The following is an 8679-nucleotide window of genomic DNA, read 5'->3' on the forward strand; positions in this document are numbered from 1 at the left end:
TTCTAAAGCATTCTGAAGCATTTAATTGCTTCAGAACAGATCGCTCATTTTTAAGCTGAAAATGAGCAATCTGTTCCTTTTCTGGGTTTAACAGGAGAATCTAGGACCATGAAAAGAGCCAAGAATGCTGTGGTTGTTTAAATCTATATGTACCCCAGAAAAAAATATGTTCTTGAATTTAATCCATCCCTATGGATAACCCATTGTAAGTAGGACCTTTTGATGAGGTTACTTCAGTCAAGGTATGTTCCACTTCAATCAGTAATGGTCTTAATCTTATTATTAGAGTCCCTTTTAAGAGAATGAAATTTAAAAAAGGGACAAAAAGCCACAGGGGACGCAGCCAGAGGTCAAAATCAATGGAACCCAGAAGAGAAGGGAGAGATCAGGAGATGTTGCCATGTGCCTTACTATGTGATAAACTAAGGACCAAGGATCACCAGCAGCCAGCCCTAGAGTGTCACAGTCTTCAGGAAGAAAACACCACCTTGATGATGCCTCTATCTGGACTTTTTCCCTGCCTTAAACCATGAGTGAATAAAATTCCATTGTTTCAGCTAACCCATTTCCTGGTATTTGCTTAAGCATCCCAGGACACAAAAACAACTACCCAAGGCAATCTTGAGACAGAACAAAGCTGGAGGACTAATACTACCAGATTTCAAGACAGACTATAAAGCAATATTAATTAAGACAGTGTGGCATTGTTAGAAGTAGAAGAAAACTCACTATGCAGCTGAATGAAAAGTAGAGAAATAAATACCTGTACATTCACTGAGATAAATTTGATACTTCAGGATTGTGGGGAAGAATTTTTTTTTTTTAAATACACATGCTTCCAGGGTAAACTGAAGAGCTGCTACGTGGAAAAAAAGGTTCCTTGACTTTGCACCTACCCCCTCCAAAATACAAGACAGTACATGTGAAAGGTAAATCAAGAAAAGCTTCTAGCTTCTAGGATAACCCACAGGAGAATATCTTATCACCTTCATATAGGCAAGTATTTCTTATATAAACAACAAAAGAGCATTCTCATTAAGGAAAAAAGTATACATTTTTTATATTAAAATAAGAATTTCTGTTTATCTAAAGATACCATTAAGGTTCTTCAAAGAAGATATGCAAATGGACAAAAAGCATATGAAAAGATGCTCTACTTCATTGAGCATTAGCAAAACACAAATTAAAATCACAAGATAGTACTTCATACTCACTAGGATAGTTTTTATAAAAAAATACAGAAAATAACAAGTGTTGGTGAAGATGTAGAGAAACTGGAACCCTCGTACACTGCTAAAAGGAATGTGAAATGCTGCAGCCACTGTGGAACAGTTTGGCAGCTGCCCAAAAATTAAACATAGAGTTACCATATGATCTGCAAATTCTACTCCTAGGTATATAGCAAAGAGAATTGAAAGTATATGTTCTTATAAAACTTTGCAATGAATGTTCATAGTGCCATTTTTCATAACAGTCCCACAGGGGACACAACTCAAATGTCCATCAACTCATTAATGGATAAACAAAATGTGATACATACATACATACCATGGAATATTATTTGACCATTGAAAGCAGTAAAATTCTGAAACATGCTTCAAAATACATGAACTTTGAAAACATTATGCTAAATGAAAGAAACCAGATACAGAAGGTTGAATATTATGATTTCATTTAAGTGAAATGTCCAAGTTCTTAGGGACAGAAAATAGACTAGTAGTTAGTTGCCATGAGTGGAGAAGAAAATGCAGAATAATGGCTAATGGAGTCAGGGTTTCCTTTTGGAGGGTTAAAATTTTTCTGGAATTAAATAGTGGTAATGATTGCACATCTGTGAATATACTAAAAACCACTGAATTATGCACTTTAAAAGGGTGAATTTTATGATACAGTATGCAAATAATATTTTTAAAAAAGAGACATCATTAAAGGAGTGAAAACGCAAGCCACAGACTTGGAAATGATATTTTTGATACATAGTTCCAACTAAGGACTCATATATAGAATATATAAAGAATTCTTGCAAATAAATAAGAAAAAGATAATAAGCCCACCAAAAGAATGGACAAAATGCTTGAAAAGGCTCCTACAAAAAAAAGATATCTAACTGGCCTTAAACATATGAAAAGATGATCAACTTCATCAGTCATCAAGGAAATGAAAATTACAATACAATTCTACCATCTGCCCAGAAGAATGGTTAAAATGATAAAACACTAAGTATCAGCAAGCATGCACTGCAGTCATGACCCCCCCAAATTGCTGGTAGAACTATAAATTTGTCCAATTGTCTTGGAAAATTCTTCAACATTAACCACTAAAGATGAGCATGCTTACCCTATGAATCCGCTATTCCACTCATAGCTGTTAAACTCCTCAGAAATGCAAACGTCTGTTCAACAATGGATATGTATTAGTATGTTTATATCGACCATGACTGCATTAGTCCTAAACTGGAACCTACCAAAATGCTCATGTACTGTAGAACAAATCAATTAATTGTGGTGAATGGATTTCAATGCACAAAGTTAGGGAAAGATGATAGACACAAAGTTGAACACATTGGTTTGTTTCATTTATAGTGAAGTATGATAACAGACAATAGTATTAGGGTTTAGAATAGCAATTCCCCATAGGAAAGGGGACATAAGGAGAGCTTTGGAAGTGTGGTAAAGTTCTTTTTCTTTATCTGGCTGGGTGCCACATGGTTGTGCCCAATTTGTGAAAACTCAACTAGCTCTACGCTTTGGATACTGCCCTTTTTTTTTTTTTTTTTTTTTTTTGCAGGTGTATCATACTTCAATAAAAAACTACATAAAAATTGGAGATAAGGTGAATTTTAAATATCCTCGTGATCTGAGTTAATGGCAGATTTTCCCATTCACTTATCAGTAAGATGTTCAGATACAGGAGAAACTTTCATTTTACTCAGAGCAGAATTCATCTTTTCGATGTTGATATTGGCTGTCCGTTTTTACCCGTTTACAAGTATACCTGATAGTTTCCAATGTTACCATGCCACCAGTAAGACACTGCAGTATGGCCCAATACCTAGAAGTTTTCATCTGTGCTGTTTTGGCTCCCTCTGTTGGCTCACTGTTTTTCACCAGTGCAATAAACAATGGCCAGGGTAGTAGAATTTGCTGTTTTGTTGTTCTTTATATTATTTCACTGGAACAGATTCATGGAGTTTAGAGTATAGTTTTTACGTCCCACTGGTAAGTTCTACCTTTTATTATACATCTCCATGTTCAGCTATCTTAAACTATGGGTGGAAAGAACATCTGGGCTTCACAGTATCATACCTTTCCCTTTCATTGCCCCCAATTTTTCCTCACAGACACTTAGATATAATGGGTGTGGGGTCTTTGCATCCATTTCACTGTTTTCACTAATCTACCCAACTATATTATTGACAGTATTGACAATTGTGAAGAGGAGACTTAGACTAATGTTCAGATTTACTCAGATGCTTGAGTAAATAAAATCATTTGCCTATCTAAAAGATATTGAAGGAAATCATAAAGAGGTCCAGATATAGGGCAAATAGTTACATTTTCCAATTACATAGAGGTCAGAGTTCCAGATTTCAAAATCTTCACAGAAGATGCATGGTTGATATGATTTCATCTGAATAAGAGCTCCCTGGAACTTCTAGGAATTCAAGTGTTCTTTTCTAAGCTTTGCCTTGTAAGTTTGGAGCAGCTTTACATATTGACAAGCTTTTGATATATGCTGAGCCCATTTATCCAGGCCAGGTGTACCTCATCAATATACAAAAAAATGACTGCAGGTATAATGACTCAGCTTCCTCCTGCTAACATAACCCATCCCAAATACATTACTGATCTGGAACAAGGGTTAATTACTCAGTCATGTTTGGGTTAGGCAAATAGGCCATTAGGGTCTTTGCGATGCCTACTCTTTGCACTTGAGTCATATTTTTCTTAAGAAGTACCATTCTCTCCATACCTGCCATCCACACTTTTAGCCAATTCTTCCCCTTTATTTGAATTCTATGTCTAATCTGTCATGTAATTCAATTGCTTCTCCCTTTGAAATATTGTTGAAAGAATGAAAAAAAAGTGTTCATTCTTTAGAAATATGTTTTTTTTTCTATAAAATGGGTCCATTTTTAAATTTAAGGTATCCCAATTCCAACAATACTTTGACCCAAACAGAACTCCAGTCTTTTTACTATTTTAAATTCCAATATCTCCACCTCCCTTCTTATGCAACTTAGATTCCATTAATGATCTCTGTAGTTCATCTCATATCTTTAATCTTTCTTGAACATATTTGCTCAATAGAGTGCTTGGAGAGGAACACGGTGTTGATTAGTTTTCTTTTTAACCATGATTGTCAAGCAACCCTGTCCTGTAATTCCACAATTATCCTACTAGATTAATTCTCCTCAAACTTTTAGTTCCTTTCCTTTCAGTTCACTCTTAGCTGATGAACTCTTCTCTTATTTCATTTGTACTTCATAGAATCACTTTCTTCTGCTACTTTAGATACAGCATCACTGTTTCTATATAAGTTTTTCTCATATTTATGCATGGATCTCAACCCCTTTCTTACTCAAGGATTTTATGCTTACAATTTTGTGATCTGCTTGTCAAATCTTTGGTACCTTGAAATTGGCCATGACAGGAGTATTTACACCACAGAAATTGGCAAATGCTGCAAATCAGGAATTTTCTATTTTCTCAAGTTCCTGATTATTAAACATTTACCAACACATCCCTGGGTACATATAAATATCTAAGCAATGGCTCCATTTCATATTTACTATGTACTGCAATTCTAATCTGTATAAAAAGCAAACTCTAAATCTACATTTCCCATATTTGCTCCTTGTTTACCGTCTTTCAATTCAGTTAAGAAATTGAACTCAACTGAACTTAATTGCTATTTATTTAGCTGTTCACGCTAATAACAAAGGAATCTTCTTTTCTTCACATTCCATTCTAAATCCATAAGTTGATTTATCAACTAAATTTCAAAATATAGCCCAAATTCTGTCATTTCTAATCATATCCACTACTGTCATCCTGGTCTAAGACATAATTATTTCTAAACTAGATTACCAAGCATCTATCTTTAGACTCTGCTTTCGTCTCCAACCCCAGGCAGTTCTCCACATAGCAGCTGTGGCAAGCTGATGTGGTCAATCCTCTGCTCAAAATTCTCGAAAAGCTTCCCTCACAGTTTGACGAGACTCTATAGCCCTTATCAGGGCTTACAAGGCCCTATCTGATCAGATCTCTGATTTTCATTCTAACTTCACCTGCCACCCCCTGCCCTACTCAGATGGTTCTAGCCGTTCTGGCCTTGTTGTGGCTCTTCTATGTTCGTTCTCTTTCCGCATTTGATTTCTGTTTTTATTCCTGAAGATAAGTCATCAGTCATTCAAAGTGTTGTCCTCTTGTATGTAAAATGCTACTTTTCTCTGGATGCTTTCAAAATTTTCTCTTTATCTTTGGTTTTCAGCAGATGGACTATGATAGTCCTCAGTGTGGTGGGGTTTTTTGTTTGTTTGTTTGTTTTTAGTTTTTTGTAAATTTATCCTGTTCGCATTTCATTGAACATCTTTAATCTGTAAATGCATCTCTTTCCCCAAACTTGAGAAATGTCCAGTGTTTTACTTTGATAAGCTGCTCAAAGCAGGTACCATGCAATGCATTGACTTTAATTATGAGAATGTATTCGCTTACAAGCTTACAGTTTTGAAGCTGTGACAAGATGATGCTCATGCTAGACACTTAAAATACATCTATACACAAATATAATCAACTGATTTTTGATGAAGTAACAAGAATCACTGAATAAGGATAATCTTTTTGACAAAGTGTTGGAGCAATCAGACATCTGTAGGCAAAAAAATAAATAAAAGAACCTTGAACTAAACCTCACACTATATACACAATTTAACTTAAAATAAACCCTGAACGTTAATGTAAAACACAAAACTTTTTGGAAAAAAGCACAGGCAAACATCTTCAAGATCCAGGACTAGGCAAAAAATTCTTAAACTTGACACATAAAATGAAAAACGGAACTCATAAAAATTATAAACTTTTACTCTATAAAATATCATGTGAAGGGTGGGCCACGGTGGCTCAGCAGGTAGAGTTCTTGCCCATCATGGACAGGGACCCAGTTTTGATTCCCAACACCTGCCCATGCAAAAAAAAAATATATATATATATATATATCATGTGAAGAGGATGGAAAGACAAGCTACAGACTGGGTGAAAATATTTGCAAACCACAAATTTAAAAAAAAAAAAAGGACTAAGGTCTAGAATATTTAAAGAACTCGCCAAACAAAACTGTAAAGAGGAGCACAACAATCCAATTAGAAAATAAGAAAAAATCATGGACAGTTCACTGAAGAGTGTATACAAATGGAAAATAATCACATGAAAAGATGTTTAACATTATTATCCATTAGGGAAATACAAATTAAAACTACAAGGAGATGTCATACACCGCCAATACAATGGCTAAAATAAAAAATAATAATGCCAATAACAAATTCTGGTGGAGGTGCAGATAAACCGGCTCACTCATATATTGCTGATAGGATGTAAAATGCTACAGCCCCTATGGAAAATAGTTTTTGGTACTTTCTTAAAAATCTAAACATGCAACTACCATATGACTCAGCAACTGGCTTTTATTCTAGTGAAATAATCCTAAGCAGTTATTCCAGAGAAACAAAAACTTATGTTCACACAAAAACCTGTACAAAAATGTTTACATCAACTTTATTTTTAATAAAATGAAACAACTCAATTGTCCTTCGATGGGTGAATGGTTAAACAAACTGTGATATAGCCATACCATGGAATACTACTCAGCAATGAAAAGGAATGAACTACTGATACCAGTAACAACTTGGATGGATCTCTAGAGAATTAAGCCAAGTGGAAAAATCCAACCCTAATAGCTCACATACTGTGGCATTCCAATTATATATCATTTTTGAAATGACAAAATTATAGAAATGGAGAAAGATTACTAGTTGCCAGGGATAGGATGGGAGGATGCAGGAGGGAGGTTGGTGTGATTATAAAAGACCAGCATGAGGGGTACTTGGGCTGAGGAACTGTTCTGTACCATGACCATCATGTTGAATACACAAGTCTACATATGAGATAACATTTTATAGAATTTACAAAAAAACACAGATGAGTACAAGTAAAATTGAGAAAATTTGACTAAAATCAGTAAATTGTACTAATGTAAATGTCCTGGTTGGGATATTATATTAGAGTTTGGCAAGATGTTACTTGAAAAGTAGGTAAAATGTTCAGGGAATTCTTCTGTCTTACTTCATATAATTGTATGTGAATCTATAATTATCTCAATAAAAATTCCAATTAAAAATTACATGCAACCTGGTAATCAGGCTCCTGGCTTCCATGGACACTGGATGCCAGACATTCTACACATATGATGCTTAAAGTTCTCCAACCTTTTACCAACGGTTCTACAATGAAGTAGAACCAACACACCCAGTATACAAAGCACTCTTTAAATTTGTTCCTGAGAGAATTCTCCAGGATTTTCTCTCACTGCTTCAATACAGGTATTCTAAACTCCAGCTAAATGAACTATCCACTGTTTCCTGAATTAACCTTATTCTCTTCTACCTCTAAGTTCTTGATCATATCATGCTTACCTGGAATATCTAACTTTACAACTCTTTCCTTAAAATAAAGTTCTTCAGCTCTACTTAAATTCTACTGACTTCATGATGCCCTATTCTCCTTCTTCTTCAAGATGCTACATCATTCTTTTCTCTTTTTTATGCTCCAGTACCACTTTGTGGCATAATTATAGCAGTTGCCAAATTCCACATCCCTCTTCTTTGTGGGTGTCTTAAGGGCAATGCTAAGTTTTCTGAACCCTAACTCTTCCTAAGTACCTAACATAATGACCTTTCATTATTCATTTATTCGTTTATCCACTAGCTCTTGATTTTATCCTTTCACTGTGACTTAGAGAAGGCCAGAAGTGTTTCTGCTTTCTGAATCTTAATCACATTTCCTTACCTCTCTATTCATTGCTTATTTTTCTGTGACAGTTATTTACATTCCTTAAAAAGGTGTAGGTTGTAGTGAAAAGTGTATATTTTGTGTGACAGAGAAATATAGTCCAGCTTCTGGCTCAGCCATTTATTTGTAAAATTTTGAGCAGGTATTCCTTAATCATTGTTGAGAAGGGTATAAAAAAATCACAATGTGGTAGATTGAATTATATAACCCAATTTAGACATGTTCTAAATCTTAATCTGCATTTCTGTGATGTGAACCCAGGATAACTAGGATCTCTTGAAGGTGTTATTTTGTTTTTATCCATGTAAGATTTTATTTGCTGACCTGTTTGAAACATCTCAAAGTTAATAATGGCCAATGGAATTTCCCATGTGGAAATGTTTCTGAAAATGACAAATTTCTAACAAAAAATATGTTCATGTCTAGCACCTTCATTTTACTCTGGAAGAATCAATATGTGAAAATGATATTTAGGTGTTAAAACTCAGGTTACAAACACAAGTAAATATCAATTAATATCATATTTTTGGTTTATTGGAAAACGTATCAATTGTGACAGACATGCTTAACACCTTGGTTAAGTAAAGAGAAAATGGGCAGGGGTATAACAGAG

The sequence above is a fragment of the Tamandua tetradactyla genome, chromosome 4, assembly GCF_023851605.1.
Source record: "Tamandua tetradactyla isolate mTamTet1 chromosome 4, mTamTet1.pri, whole genome shotgun sequence".
Lineage (NCBI taxonomy): Eukaryota > Metazoa > Chordata > Mammalia > Pilosa > Myrmecophagidae > Tamandua > Tamandua tetradactyla.